Genomic DNA, 16386 nt, shown 5'->3' with positions numbered 1-16386 from the left:
AGCAACTTGCCCAAGGTCACACGGCAGGCAAGTGGCAGAGACGGGATTAGAACCAAGGTCCTTCTGACTCCCAGGTCCCTGCTCTATCCACTAGACCACAGACATCTTGCCTTAAAAGGTCACATCAGGAGAGGGAAGCCCAAATGTAAAAACTGATAAAAAATATTCCTTAGGAGCTAAAGAAGATCTTTTGAGAAAATAGATTGAAAAATCTCTGAATGAGAGACTGTGCCCAAAGAACTTTCGAGCTTTCTACAAACGCAGTGAGGTAGCACGGCCGAGTGGAAAGAGCAGGGGCCTGGGAGTCAGAGGAGCTGGGTTCTAATCCTGGCCCCACCACTTGTCTGCTGTGACCTTGGGCAAATCATTTCACTCCTCTGCTCTTCAGTTCCCTCATCTGGAAAATGAGCATTAAATCCTACTCTCTCCTAATTAGACTGTGAGTCCCATAAGGGACGGGGATTGTGTCCAACGCGATTTTCATGTAGCTAACCCAGCACTTAGTATACTTCTTGACACATAGTTAGCACCTAACAAATGACATTAAAAAAAACACATTTAATGCAGTTGGGGTTATTATTCTGCAAATCTGAGACGGTAGTCTTTCTCCCTGCAGAATGAATGTGAACATTCCTCGACAGAGCTAAGGAAATGAAAGGTGTTAAGTCAGCCCAGAGCATTTATTCAGTGTACTGAATCAGGGCCCTAAAACCATCAGACATATGTCTGCAATGTCACAGAAAATATGGGCATAGCACATCACACAGTCTGTGAGAAATGTTGGCTCCTACTGAATTTTATGAACTGTCTAAAGGCTCACACTTGAGTCTAAGGAGCAACACCCTTTGGTGGCTAGGGTGGCTACCTAATGTCACCTGGGCAAGTGAATTTTTATCACCTCCTGGAGGAGGTGAGTTTTCGAAGGGCGTCGATGATGATGACGATGATGGCATTGGTTAAGCCCTTACTCCGTGTCAAGCACCGTTCTAAATGCTGGGGTGGATACAAGCAAATCGGGTTGGACACGAGGAGCTCACAATCTCAATCCCCATTTTCCAGATGAGGCGACTGAGGCCCAAAGAAGAGAAGTGACTTGCTCCAGGCCAAGGAGTAATAATAACGATCGTGGTATTTGTTAAGCGCTTACTATAGGCCACGCATCGGGGTGGACGCTGGGGCAGATACAAGCAAATAGGGTAGGACGCAGTCCTTGTCCCATGTGGGGCTCACAGTCTCAATCCCCATTTTAGAAATGAGATAACTGAGGCACAGAGAAGTGAAGAGACTTGCCCAAGGTCACAGAGCCGACAAGGGGCAGGGGCGGGATAAGAGCTCGCGGCCTTCTTACCCCCAGGCCCCTGCTCTATCTACTACTGTACCAAGCTCCAGGGGAGCTTAAATACAATCAGATCAGACACGGTCCCTGTCCCATTTGAGGCTCACAGTCTGAGGGGGCGGGCGAAGGGGTATCGAATCCCCATTTTACAGGTGAGGGAACTGAGACGCAGAAGTGAAATGACTTGCTCAACATCACCCAGCGGGCAGGGGGCGGAGCCGGGATTAGAACCCAGGCCCCCTGAGTTCCAGCCCTGTGCTCTTTCCACTAGGCCAGGCTGGCTGCTTCGTGGCGGTCTGCAGAAGAGAGAGGAGTGCCTGAATCACTGGCCAAAAAAGCCTAGACTAACTTTCATTTGTTCATTCATTCAGACGTATTTATTGAGCACTTACTGTGTGCAGAGCGCAGTACTAAGCCCATGGGAAAGTACAATACATTAATAAAGAGAGACAATCTCTGCCCACGATGAGTTCACAGTCTAGATGGGGGAGACAGACATCTGTACAAGTAAACAGACATCAACATAAATAAATAAAATTGCAGATATAGACATAAGTGCTGTGGGGCGGGACGGGGGAAGGGAAAAGGGAGCGGGTCAGGGTGATGCGGGAGGGAGCGGGAGATGAGGAAAAGGGGGAATCTCCCCTTGGCACCCTAGAACTTCCCCGGGATCCTGCCAAATCCGGAGTTCCGGTGAACGCTCCGTGGCCCGCCGGTATTTCTGACTCTGAGGGCAGATTCAGGCATTTAGGGCTTCCTCCAACTTAGACGAGGGGGCTGCTGTATGGCAGATGTGGGCTCAGTAGTAATAATAATTACGGTATTGGTTAAGCACTTACTATGTGCAGAGCACTGTTCTAAGCGCTGGGGTAGATACAGGGTCATCAGATTGTCCCACGTGGGGCTCATTTTTTCTAATCCCCATTTTTACAGATGAGGTAACTGAGGCCCAGAGAAGTGAAGTGACTTGGCCAAGGTCACACAGCAGACACGTGGCGGAGCCGAACCCACGACCTCTGACTCCCAAGCTCAGGCTCTTGCCACTGAGCCACGCTGCTTCACTTAAAAATAAGCGCTTACTATGTGCCGAGCACTCTTCTAAGCGCTGGGGTAGATACAGGGTAATCAGGTTGTCCCACGTGAGGCTCACAGTCTTCATCCCCATTTTCCAGATGAGGTAACTGAGGCACAGAGATGTTAAGCGACTTGCCCACAGTCACCCAGCTGACAAGTGGCAGAGTCGGGATTGGAACCCATGCCCTCTGACTCCCAAGCCCGGGCTCTTTCCACTGAGCCACGCTGCTTCTCAGGAGCGAGGGGATGGTCGGGAGGGAGAGCGGCAAGATTTCAAGGATCAGAACGGAGCATATTTGCCCTTCAGACCCCCTCCGAAATGGGGAGGGACAAGCAACAGGAGAACTTCCTCCTCCTTCATAGCTGACAGACCATCAGGCTCCTCATACTCAAAGTCTTATTAAAATCCCACCTCCTCCAAGAGGCCTTCCCCGACTCAATCCTCAATCCCCCCACTCACTCTCCTTTCTGCGTCACTCTCGCACTTGGATTTCTAATTCTTTAGTCACCCCACCCTCAGCCCCACAACCCTTACGTACATACCCTTGATTGATCCTTGGCTCCTATTTTTTTAACGGTGTCTACTAATAATAATGACGGTATTTGTTAAGCACTTACTTTGCGCCAAGCTCCGTTTTAAGCACTGGACTGTGTGCCAGGCACTGTACTAAGCACCGAGATCGGCACAAGATGATAAGGTTGGATACAACCCATGTCTCACATAGGGCTCACAGTCTTAATCCCTATTATACTGATGAGATAATTGAGGGGCAGAGACGTTAATTGACTTGCCCAAGGTCACCTAGCAGGCAGGATTAGAACTAAGGTCGTCTGACTCCCGTGATTTTTCCACTGGGCCATTCTGTTTTCCAATTCCTACTCATTACACTGAAGGGGAAGAGGTCGGGGCAGCGGGGACTTGGAGGATGGATAAACATAGGAAGCAGCGTGACCTAATGGAAATAGCACGGGGCTGGGTTCTAATCCCGGCTCTTCCACTTGCCTGCTGTGTGACCTTAGGCAAGTCACTTCACTTAATTTCTCTGGGCCTCAGTTTCCTCATCTCTAGATTGGGAACTAAATCCCTGTTCTTCCTCTCCCCGAGACTGAGTCCCGTGTGGGACAGAGACTGTCCAACTTAATTGTCTTGCCTCTACCCAGCATTTTGCAATGCTTGGCACATAGTAAATGCTCAGTAAATACTGATTATTTGATGGTCGATTCCTCGGTCTGGTCTGGTCACTGTTATTTTGTATTCCCCCGAGCGGCTTCGTACAGTGCTCCGCACGTAGTAAGCGTTCAATAAATACCATCGATTGATGGATTTTACACAGTCACTGCTCAATTAATACCACTGATTGAATACCCGTGATAATTAATAATAGTGATATTTGTTAAGCACTTACTATGTGCCAAGCACTGGGCTAGAGAGATGATAAGCAGTCTAGGTAGGTGGCAGAACAGGTATTGAACCCCCATTTTGCAGATCAGGGAACCGAGGCACAGAAAAGTTAAGTATTTGCCCAATGAGACACAGTGAGTACGTGGCAGAGCCGGGACTAGAACCCAGGTCCTCTGGCTTCCAGGTCGGTTTCACTAGGCCTCACCGCTTCATAAAAAAATCCAGTCTACACTGTAAGCTTGTTGTGGGCAGGGAATGTGTCTGTTCATAGCTGTATTATACTTTCCCAAGCCCTAAGCACAGTGGTCTGCACACTGTGAGCGCTCAATAAATAGGACTGAATGATTGAATGAAAGTCCTATGTGATAGTGTGGGGATTTTCCTCTGCCCTTGGATATCCCTCTCTGTCACTTTTGAAATCAGAAGCCCAGAGATCCTTCCTTCCTCAGTTCTTTTTTTTTTGCTGTCAAAAAAGGAAAGTGATCTTTCGGGGGTTTTTTTGGTTAAGCGCTTACTTCAAGCCAGTGATGGTATTCGTTAAGCGCTTACTTCGTGCCAGGCACCGTTCTAAGCACTGGGGTAGATACCAGTTAATCAGATAGGGCTCTGTCCCTGTCCCATGCGGAACTCACAGTCTTAATCACCCATTTTACGGATGAGGTAACGGAGGCCCAGAGATGTCAATGACTTGCCCAAGGTCACACAGCGGACAAGCGGAGCCGGGATGAGAAGTCCGATCCTTCTGTCTCCCGGGTCCGTGCTCCATCCACTAGGCCACACTGCTTCTCTCAGGGGTTCACGGTAGTGTGTTCTGGAGATCGCCTCCCCCCCTTAATTTAATTGAGAAGCAGCGCGGCTCCCTGGAAGGAGCCCGGGCTTGGGAGTCAGAGGTCATGGGTTCTAATCCCGGCCCCGCCACTTGTCAGCTGTGGGAGCTTGGGCAAGTCACTTCACTTCTCCGGGTCTCAGTTACCTCATAAAAGGGGATGAAAACGGTGAGCCTCACGTGGCACAACCTGCTCACCTTGTAGAGAAGTAGCGTGGCTCAGTGGAAAGAGGCCGGGCTTGGGACTCAGAGGTCATGGGTTCGATACCCGGCTCTGCCACTTGTCAGCCGTGTGACTGTGGGCGAGTCACTTCACTTCTCTGGGCCTCAGTTACCTCATCTGTAAAATGGGGATTAAGACTGTGAGCCTCACGTGGGACAACCTGATGACCCTGTATCTACCCCGGCGCTTTAAACAGTGCTCTGCACGTAGTAAGCGCTTGACAAATACCAACATTATTATTATCCCCCCAGTGCTTAGAACAGTGCTTTGTACCTAGTAAGCACTTAACAAATGCCATCATTATTATTATTAATTGGGATCCACCACCCCATGGCTTCCACGAGTTGAACCCTCAGTCAGCATGAGAAGCAATTGCCTATTCCCACTTCCAGAGGGCTGGTTCCCGGAGCCCGAGATAAAAGAGGCCCTCCCGGCTCCTCCACGTTGGTGGCGACATCTCCAAAGCTCGTGAACCCCTCACACACCTCACTTCATACACTCCAGAAGTTCTGAGCCCTCCACCGCTCACCATTTCCTCCACGAAAATGTCTCGGAAACGTCCCGGAATCCTGGAAACCTCTCCCCGCCAGCAAGTGTGGCCAGTACGATACATACACTTCATCTCTCCCCCTGGCTGGTCTATACCGTCTAGGTCAAGAGATGATCGGGAGTTCCTCCCTCGGATCAACACAGACCTTCGGATTAGATCATCCAGGCCCTAGAGGAGGGGCTTTTTGCCTCGGATCATATGGTTTGAGCATCTGCAAAGATCAAATTACCCAGATATTGCCAAAGCTCTGGGTAATTTTGTCCCGCTCAGCCATGGATTTCAGCAGTCGTTAGGTAGACCGGGCGGAAGAATGCCAGGACCGTGAACCCGTGGACCATTCTTATTTCTGCCTCTGTACAACTCAGAGGAACAAAGAGGCTAAACGTATGTACCTGCTTTCCATCTCCACTAATGCGCGGTGCACTTTTTCCATTAACATCAACGCGTATAGGCTTGTCAACTTACCCGGTGCAGAGATTGTCGTGGGATTACTGAGGTGCCGTCTAAATTTCTGAGGGTCTTGAGAGAGCTGCCCTATAAAAAGCAAAGCAGTATTTCAGAATCTTGGAAATGGCAAATATCCAGCTGTTTCTTAATACTTGATCGTTACAGAGCGTGTAAAATTGTCCTTTGGTTAGTCCAGCTTAAAAGTAGAATAGGCCCATATTTACTGAAAGTAAACTAGTACAGTGCTCTGCACATAGTAAGCGCTCAATAAATACTATCGAATGAAACTGCAAGTATAATCAGGCTTTGGCTTCAAAGATGACACCTCTGCTGGTAAAATATTTATCGATCTGAGCACGTGACTATAATGATGTACTTGTGGTAGGGAACATCTCTACCAACTCTGATGCATTGCATTCTCCTAGGAGCATAGTACAGTGTTCTGCAGACAGTAAGCGCTTAATAAAGACGTTTGACGGACTGAAGACTGATGAGATCATTTCTTCCATCTTATGGACATGAAAGATACCTTCTTGAATGTTACCATTCATTCCCTTTCTGCGTGTGGAGGACTGTACTAAGCGCTTGAGAAAGTACAACAGAACAGAGCCGGTAGACGCGTTCCCTGCCCGCATCCCGGAAGCGGCGTGGCCTAGTGGAAAGGGCGTGTGTCTGGGAGTCCAAGGGCCTGGGTTCTAATTCTGGCTCTGCCAACTGCTTGCACCTCACTTCTACGTGCTTCAGTTTCACCAGCTGTAAAATGAGGAGCCGATGCCTGTTCCCCCTCTTATTCAGATTGTGAACGACCGTATCCAACCTGATTAACTTGCATCTCCTCGGTGCTTGACACATAGTAAGCACTTAACAAATACCATAATGATAAATAATAATAATAACGAACTTATCTGAGGTTTCATTTCACTGTACCGTTCTCATGTTACTTCCGCTCATCCTGTTCCCGGTTCGGACTTTCACATTCTGTGAGCTTTGATCCCTCCAGAATGGAAAGTCATTATGGGCAGGGAACCTGGCTGCTAATTCTGATGTGCTCTCCCAAGCGCTTAGTAGAGTGCTCTGCACATAGTAAGTGCTCAATGAATACGATCGATGGATTGATACATGCAAAAGGGCTAAATATCTTTTATACGGCGGGTGGTTTTTTTCCCCTACTTCTCCAAATCTTTATAGTTCTTCCACCAGCAGAGGGCAGTTTAGCCATGTGCTAACTGTCTATGTGACCCGATCAACATTTCCAAAGAGAATAATAATAATAATGATGCCATTTATCAAGCGCTCACTATGTGCCAAGCACTGTTCTAAGCGCTGGAGAGGATACAAGGTGATCAGGTTGTCCCACGTGGGGCTCACGGACTTAATCCCCATTCTACAGATGAGGCCCCGAGAAGTGAAGCGACTTGCCCAAAGCCACTCAGCTGCCGAGCGGCGGAGTCGGGATTTGAACCCATGACCTCCGACTCCCAAGCCCGGGCTCTTTCCACTGCTTCTTTCCATTGCTTCTCCAGTGGGTCAATCAGACAGTCAGTGGTGTTTACTGAGCGCTTACTGTGTGCAGAGCAGTGTAGTAACAATAATAATAATAATGTTGGGATTGTTAAGCGCTTACTATGTGCAGGGCACTGTTCTAAGCGCTGGGGGAGATACAGGGTAATCAGCTTGTCCCACAATCTTAATCCCCATTTTACAGATGAGGGAACTGAGGCGCAGAGAAGTTGTGTACTAAACACTCGGAGGGTACAATATAACAGACGCATTCCCTGCCCACAGTGAGCTTATGGTCAAAAAGGGCCACCACCAAACATTGATCAAATAATCCAAACGAGTGCTCCCACTGAAATTTTCCCTTGTCATACATTTTATTACATTTGAACTTTCCTAGCTTCCTTAAACTTCAAAGCATTTATCGTTGTTAGGCTCGTTTTTAAAAGGTGCCACCGCAGAGAAATGCATTCAATCGTATTTATTGAGCGCTTACTGCGTGCAAAGCACTGTACTTAAGCGGTTGGGAGAGTACAACAACAAACAGACCCATTCCCTGCACTCAACAGGTTGACTTTTGACCAGGCAGTGACTGAAAGGGGTGTTGTGAACCAACTCCTGTTTTAGAAGGTGATAATTTTCAAAATGACTCAAAATCATGCATGGTGGGTGAAAACGACCTACTTTTTAAAGAAAAGTTGGAGAAAACTATACAAAGCCCACACTGAAAGGCTTGTTGTGGGCGGATTGTATTGTACTCTCCCAAGCACTTAGTACTTAAGGAAACCTTGGCCCTGAACTGTAAATTTAATAGATTGATTGGATGATTGAAGAGAATAGCAACACTCCTACCTAAAACGAAATGCAAAAACCACTAACTAGTTTCACGTCTGACTTAGTTTCATTAGATGTGCTGGAGATGAGAAATGAAGATGAATGTAGCAAGGGGGAAAAAAAAGGGGGCCGAAGCATTACCTTTTAAATGGCATTTGTTAAGTGCTTACTATGTGCCGGGCATTTACTAACCAGCTGATCAGGTTGAACACCATCCCTGTCCCACACGGGGCTCACAACTTTAATCTCCATTTTACAGAAGAGGTAACTGAGGCACAGAGAAGTGAAATGACTCGCCCAAGTCATCAGCAGAGAAGTGGTGAAGCCGGGATTAGAAAGCAGGTCCCCTGACTTCCAGATCTGTGTTCTTTCCACTAGGCCACGCTGCTTCTCCAATAACAAGAAGTATACCAACAGAAAAGGATTTCTCTGCCTCCAAACCTTTTGAACTTTTCAAACTTAAGACACACAAATATATCTTAATTACCATCAGGGGGCAGAGGGAGAGAAGGACAACAACCCGGACCTCCAATCAATCAATCAATCAATCAATCAATCAACGGTATCTAGAGAAGCGTGGCTTAGTGGAAAGACCGCGGGCTTGGGAGTCAGGGGCCGTGGGTTCTAATTCCGGCTCCGCCACTTGTCAGCTGGGTGAGTTTGAGCAAGTCACTTCACTTCTCTGGGCCTCAGTTACCTCATCTGTAAAATGGGGATCAAGACTGTGAGCCCTAAGTGGGACAACCTGATTATCTTGTATCTATCCCAGTGCTTAGAACAGTGCTCTGCATATAGTAAGCACTCAATAAATAATAATAATAATAGTAATAGTAATGATGGTATTTGTTAAGCGCTTACTATGTGCCAAGCACTGTACTAAGAGCTTGGGAGAGTACAATACAAAAGAATTAGCAGACACATTTCCTGCCTATAACCAGTTTATAGTCAGACAGTTGTATTTCTTGAGCACTTACTGTGTGCAGAGCACTGCATTAAGCACTTGCAGGAGTACCATAAAAATGGTGTGGCTTAGTGGAACGAGCATGGGCTTGGGAGCCAGAGGTCATGGGTTCTAATCCCGGCTCCGCCACTTATCGGCTGTCTGACTTTGGGCAAGTCACTTCACTTCTCTGAGCCTCAGTTACCTCATCTGTAAAATGGGGATTAAGACGGTGAGTCCCACTTGGGACAACCTGATTATCTAGTGCTTGGCACATATTATTCAATTTATTGAGCACTTACTATGTGCAGAGCACCGTACTAAGCACTTGGAATGTACAATTGGGCAACAGATAGAGACAATCCCTGCCCATTGACAGGCTTACAGTCTAATCGGGGGAGACGGATGGACAAAGACAATAGCAATAAATAGAGTCAAGGGGATGTACATCTCATTAACAAAATAAATAGGGTAATAAAAATATATACAAATGAGCGGACGAGCCCAGTGCTGAGGGGAGGGGAAGGGAGAGGGGGAGGAGCAGAGGAAAAGGGGACTTAGCTGAGGGGAGGTGAAGTGGGGGGGCAAAGAGAGAGCAGAGGGAAAAGGGGGAGCTCAGTCTGGGAAGGCCTCTTGGAGGAGGCCTTCATATTAAGCGTTTAACAAATACCATAATCATTTTTATTTTAAACGGACATTTTCCCTTACCGTCTTGGCAGGGGCGGGGGTGGGGAGACAGACATGATAAGTCTTCCCTGTTTCCTGCCGGACCGAGCCCAGGACTGTCCTAGCCTACGGACGGTGTTGAATCCAGAAGAGAGCTCAGGCCAAACCAAAAGTGAATTTAGAACTCACTTCCCAGAGCCGTGCTGCTCAAACGGAGTCGCTGGCAGACTTGGGAATGTTAAGCATGACAACATAACAAGGGACAAGCTTTTCGTTTCCCTGTGTGGCCAGGATGTTGGATCAATCAAGCAATCGAAAGCATTTATCATTATTTTTAATAGAAGCATTAGTAACAGTAATAATAATGATGGAATTTGTTAAGCTCTTCCTATGTGCCAAGACTGGGGTAAATACAAGATCATTAGGTCTCCCTGATGAATAATAGAAATACAATTGTCTGACTGTAAGCTGGTTATGGGCAGGAAATGTGTCTGCTAATTCTTTTGTATTGTACTCTCCCAAGCTCTCAGTACAGTGCTCTGCATATAGTAAGCGCTCAATAAAATCAGGGACTCCCAATCTAAGTAGGAGGGAGAAAAGGTACCGAATCCCCATCTTACATAGAAATGACGTGACTTGCCCAAGGTCACACAGCAGGTAAACGGCAGGACCATGATTAGAACCCAGGTTCACTGACCCCCAGGCCCATGCTCCTTCCACTAGGCCACGCTGCTTCTCCTTATTGAGCACTTACTGTGTGCAGAGCACTGTACTAGATGCCCGCCCCCTTTAGACCGTTCTCTTAGTTAATTGTATTTATTGAGCGCTTTCTATGTGCAGAGCACTGTACTAAGCGCTTGGGAGAGTACAATATAACAACGTAAGAGACTCATTCCCTCCCCACAATGAGCTTACAGTCTAAAGAGGGAGACGGACATTAGCATAAATAAATATAGACTGTAAGCTCCCTGGGGACAGGGAAGGTGTCTACCAACTCGGTTGTATTATACTCTCCCAAGTGCTGAGTGCAGTGCTCTGCACAGTGTAACCACCCGATAAATAACAGTGACTGACTGATTGACTAGATGATATCGTTGGTAGACACGCCCCTTGCCCACAACAAGCTTATAGTGGAGAGATGGCTTCACAGTCCAGCGTGGCGCAGTGGAAAGAGCACGGGCTTTGGAGTCAGGGCTCATGAGTTCGAATCCCAGCTCGGCCACTTGTCAGCTGTGTGACTGTGGGCAAGTCACTTAACTTCTCTGTGCCTCAGTTCCCTCATCTGTAAAATGGGGATTAAGACTGTGAGCCCCACGTGGGACAACCTGATTCCCCTGTGTTTACCCCAGCGCTTAGAACAGTGCTCTGCACATAGTAAGCGCTTAACAATTACCAACATTATTATTATTATTATTATCTCTCAGTGGTCTTTTCAGCCACACATCTACTCTTAGGAGAACTTCAATGCCCCTGGTGTATTTTTCAAATATGGACAACAAAATGTATATATTTACATATAGTTGTGTGTGTATACATATACACATATATGTGTGCATAACGCATATATATACATATATATATGCCTTTGGGCTATAGCGGGGTTGCCAATATTTAGCAAATCATGGACATATACTCACATATAGTTGTCCATATATATTTATCTCTCGATCTATCTACAGTAGATAGATACGTTTGCACACCTATGGGCCACTAGCAGGTTTGCCAATAATCCACTGATCTGTGGACGGTCCATAAAAAAGACCTAAAACCGGCCAAGCCCATAATCCCTGAATCAGAGGCACGGCCTAGTGGATAGAGCACGGGCCTGGGATGCAGAAGGACTTTGGTTCTAATCCTGACTGACGCCACTTGCCTGCTGTGTGATCTTGGGCAAGTCACTTCACTTCTCTGGGCCTCAGTTCCCTCATCTGTAAAATGGGGATTAAGACTGGGAGCCCTATGTGGGACAGGGACTGTGTCCAACCCAATTATCTTGTATCTACCCCAGGGCTTAGTACAGTTATTATTATTATTACTAACCCAACTAAGGTGCAGCTTTGTGGCAGCCTCCCTCGGCCCCAGGAATTCGTAACCCCAGGGAATAATAGGCCATGCTCAGCCTGGGCTGAACTCTAAGAGAAAGATAGATTCTGCTTTCTCTCTCTCTGTCTCTTTTAATATCACACTGAACAATTTAGATTCGGGAATCCTAAAAGCAGTTTCCAGATACATGTAAAAATGAACAGGATTGTTCTCCAGAAGCATCCCGGCAAGAGTTCAGTGTTCAGCACAAGGTAGGGACTCAATAAATACGATCGATCTATTGAGTACGCCTCCCTCAGGCTCAGCCCTCTTGGGGCCTCACAGACAAGCATCATTTGCAAAAGTGTCATTTGGTATCCCTGTAGAAAATACGGTGGGAGGGGAAGAGGAGGTGAATTCTCCCTCTCCTTTCCTTCTGGAAAAATAGATGACACGAGAAATGACTCTCTCCACGCTCAGTTGGAAAAGAATGCTCAGTCTGTGAAAGTGTTTTCAACTCTACCAAGACAGTGTAACTAGTAACTCCCCAGGACCATCAGTGCACGTTGAATTACAATGAGAACAGGACCTAAAGCCCACCTGGATCCTTTCAGAGCTTTTCTATCTGAATTTACCTAAAACCAAGTAAAAGTCCCCAAGAAAATATGACTAATCTATAAAAAGGAGAAAGGGTCTTTCTTTCTCTTTGCATTTCCTCTTTGCTCGCACCAGAAGTTGCCGCTACAGAAGAAAGCAAGGGGAGCTAGAAATAGTGATCAATTTGTAAGTGACTTCAGGTTAAACCTTTTTCCATGCTGTTCAATGCCAAAGAACAGCTAAAGTAAGAATGCAATTTCTAGCCAAAGATTTAGTACCTCAGTACAACATGTGATGAAGGGGGGATATTCAAAGCATGAAGAAGTTTTGATTCCATCTCAATTTGCATGCATTCTCGATATACTGGTATTTTTTTTTTTTTTTATGAATGCAGTTTTCAGGACAACCACTTCCTCTGTTGAATGAAGCTGGTTAGCAATATGGCTTACTGGAAACTTGAGTGTTAAAAAAAAATGACTTTGTCAAATTGAAAGACAATACAGCTACATTATCTCGACCTAAACTCCCACATTTCAATAGGCACGCACTCGAAAAATCCACATCGCTAACTATCCATACAGTCCCACTCACACACATTCTTTGCAGGAGTGTGTGTGTTTTTTTAAAAAAATGGTATTTGTTAAGTGCATATTATGTGTCAAACACTGTTTTAAATGCTGGGGTAGATACAAGCGGATTAGAAAATTGCAGGAAGCTAAAACACCTCACTGCTAGTCTTCCAAATGCTTCTGGAAGCATTCTCCGCTTCAGGAAGTTAAGAGTGGAAACAAATACCCAGCAATCGATCCTTAGTAAATTTAAATTTGACTCCCTTCAGGTTGGTAATTGAAATGCTGAAGCAATTCCTAAATTTCTGAGCTACTACAGTAATTACACAAAAGTCACGAGAGACTGTGATGGGCACTGTACAAACCACTAACTCTCTGATCAGTTCCTTCTCACGGGCTCTTGAAAGCTCATCTGCTGTTTCCAACAGATGACTCCATCCATCCATCCATCCTGCGGAAATCTAATATGCCTTGAAAACACACTGTGCCATTTACCCTCTTCTAGTCACTGTTGATCACCAAATGTTGGCTGTACGGCAAAATGTTATCGACTATTTTCTCGGTAAAATTCTTGCGAGCCGGGGATGTGTCACTTGGGTATTCTGTACTTCTGAAATGGCTCAATAACTTCTGCTCCGCCTCCTCCTTCTTTTCCTCCTCCTCCTGCTCTCCTCTTCCTTTTCTCCTCCTCCTCCTTCCCTCCTCTTTCTCCTTCTCCTCCTTCTTTTCATCATCGTCCTCCTCCCCTAATGCTACTACGACTGTGGCCTAATGGATAGAGCATCGGGCAGGGAGCCAGAAGGACTTGGGTTCTAAACTCAGCTCTGCCAATGGCTTGCTGTGTCAACTTGGGTAAGTCACTTACCTTCTCTGTGCCTCAGTTTCCTCCACTGCAAAATAAGGATACCCGTTCTCCCTCCTCCTTAGACTGTGAGTCCCGTGCGGGACAGGGACTTTGTCCAATCTAATTAACTTGCATTTACCCTAGCGCTTTAGAACAGCGTTTGACATATAGTAAGCACTTAACAAATAATATAAAAAAAAAAAATCTATTCAAGAGTTCCGGTGATAGGAGTTCCGGATGAGAGAAATAAAAAGGGTGGCTCCAATGTTGACCTTCTGGGCTAAGTAAGACCAGGTTTACACGATCACCTGCTCCACAGAGCTAGCTGATTCCTTTCTAATTGATTCCATCCTGTGCGTCTGGGCAAGTCGCTTCAGATGCTTGTACTTCATTTTGCTCATCCAAGCTTGTCTCCGGACTGTAAACTAGTTGTGGGTAGGGAAGGTGACTGTTATATTGTAATAATAATAATAAGGATGATGGTATTTGTTAAGTGCTTCCTATGTGCCAAGCACTGTTCTAAGCACTGGAGTAGAGACAAGGTAATCAAGTTGTCCCACATGGGGCTCACAGTCTTAATCCCCATTTTACAGATGAGATAACTGGGGCAGAGAGAAGTGAAGTGACTTGCCCAAAGTCACACAGCTGATAAGTGGCGGAGCCAGAATTAGAACCCACGACCTCTTACTCCCAAGCCCCCGCTCTTTCCACTGAGCCACGCTGCTCTCCTACTCTCCCAAGCACTTGGTACAGTGCTCTGCACACAGTAAGCACCCAATAAATACGGCTGACTGAGTGACTGGTGGGAAATGTCTAACTTTCGAAGATTATGGAGTAGAACGATTCAAACCACTGTCACTGTTTCATTCTTGGGATTTTCTAAGTCATATTATAAATAGCCTAGTAAAGTTGTCCTTGACATTAATGACCACAGGTCCAAAAAAAATCATATTACTCATATTATGATCCTCTAAGACTGTAAGCCCGTTGTGGGCAGGGAAGGTGTTTATCAACTCTATTCTACTATATTCAGTCAGTCAATCGTATTTACTGAGCGCTTACTGCATGCAGAGATATAAACTAAGTGCTCGGGAGAGTACAATATAACAATATGGCAGCCGGATTCCCTGCCCACGATGACCTTATAGTCTAGATGGGGAGACAGAAATTAATAAAAATAAATAACGATTGATACGTACATAGGTGATGTGGGGCTGGGAGGGGAGATGAATACAGGGAACAAGTCCGGGCGACGCAGAAGGGAACTGAAGAAGAGGAAAAGAGGGCTTAGTCAGGGAAGGCCTTTTGGAGGAGATGGGCCTTCAATAAGACTTCGAAGGCGGGGAGAATAATTGACTGTCGAATACGAAGGGGGCGGGCGTTCCAGGACAGAGGCAGGGCGTAGGCGAGAGGTCGGCGGTGAGATAGATGAGATAGAGATATAGTGAGAAGGTTAGCATGGGCTGCGTTGTAGTAGGGTTGTAGTATTGTAGTCTCCCAAGTGCTCAGTACAGTGCTTGGCCCACGGTAAGCGCTCATTAAATACGACATTGATCGATAAGGGTAAAATACTGAAAATGTGTCAGTCTAACAGTTCTTTGAAGGACTCGAAGATAATTCGTGTGATAAATTAAAACACTTCAGAGCCTTTATCTGAAATTCTGACAATATAAATGATCCTCAGTAGTGATGCAGACCCACTAACAAGGATCCAGAAAAAATGCACGGTTAATGAACAAGGAATTTAATAGGCTAAAGAACTTAAATTCCTCCGGGGACGGTTTAGCACTTAGGTCATTCATTGGGCAATTTCAGACTCTTTATATCATGTTAAAAAAAAAAAATTCAAGACAAGTTGAAAATTGAGTTGTCTCTATGGTTCCAAATGAGGGAGAAAGGAAGCAACTATCTGACCGACCTGGAATATTTAATCGATCGATCGATGATATTTATTGAGTGATTTGGTAAAATCGCCGGCTTGGGATAACAAAGGAAAAAAAAACTTATGGATGACGGTTCTGATTCAAAATCTGTTATTTTTTTTCAATGAACACGTGTGGGTAACCACAAATTTAGTGCTTGGTTTGTGCCGACTTTTGGTAACCTTCTAAAAAGCTTTTGCCAGAAGAAACCGCTCTGAGATAGAATTTCTCCGAGATCTGAGAAGTTTTTCAAATCACTGAGGGCCACTGCCCTCATTTTCCTTCACTCGGTCACCAGCATGGAATGGCTGCATTCCATGAGGCAAATTTTTTAATGTTCTAAAAGTAAAAAAGGGAGAAATGATAAACGTACGGTCTGGTGAATTATCGTTAAAAAAAAAAAAAACCTTCAACCCTGCATTTGTATTGAAAAATACGATACACCAAAGAATGAAGTTAAAATTCAAAATCTAGCAGTGCAAGTTTAAATTTTGCAAGAAATACCATGGAGAGGCTCCTAGGAGGTAGATTTTCAAGTCAGACCTATGTTTATTGAGGTGTTTCAGGACCTTAATAGACTCCTGAGAACAACATTCCCCTCTGAGAGTGTAGGCAGAATTGTCCAGCTATTGGAAGG

General features: G+C 45.8%; 1 long non-coding RNA gene across 2 annotated transcripts in view; it reads right to left on the bottom strand.

The window, feature by feature from the left end:
• The window catches only part of LOC120638269, a 334023-nt gene that overhangs the window by 310430 nt on the left and 7207 nt on the right, over positions 1 to 16386 (bottom strand). For both annotated transcript variants that reach the window (XR_005659839.1, XR_005659838.1), the window contains exon 2: positions 5877 to 5945. This is a non-coding gene — a long non-coding RNA (uncharacterized LOC120638269). The remainder of the gene's footprint in view (positions 1 to 5876; positions 5946 to 16386) is intronic.

This window comes from Ornithorhynchus anatinus, chromosome 1 (assembly GCF_004115215.2).
Source record: "Ornithorhynchus anatinus isolate Pmale09 chromosome 1, mOrnAna1.pri.v4, whole genome shotgun sequence".
NCBI lineage: Eukaryota > Metazoa > Chordata > Mammalia > Monotremata > Ornithorhynchidae > Ornithorhynchus > Ornithorhynchus anatinus.
Note: the sequence above shows the minus strand (reverse complement) of the source record. Positions and strands in the feature narration are given on the sequence as shown.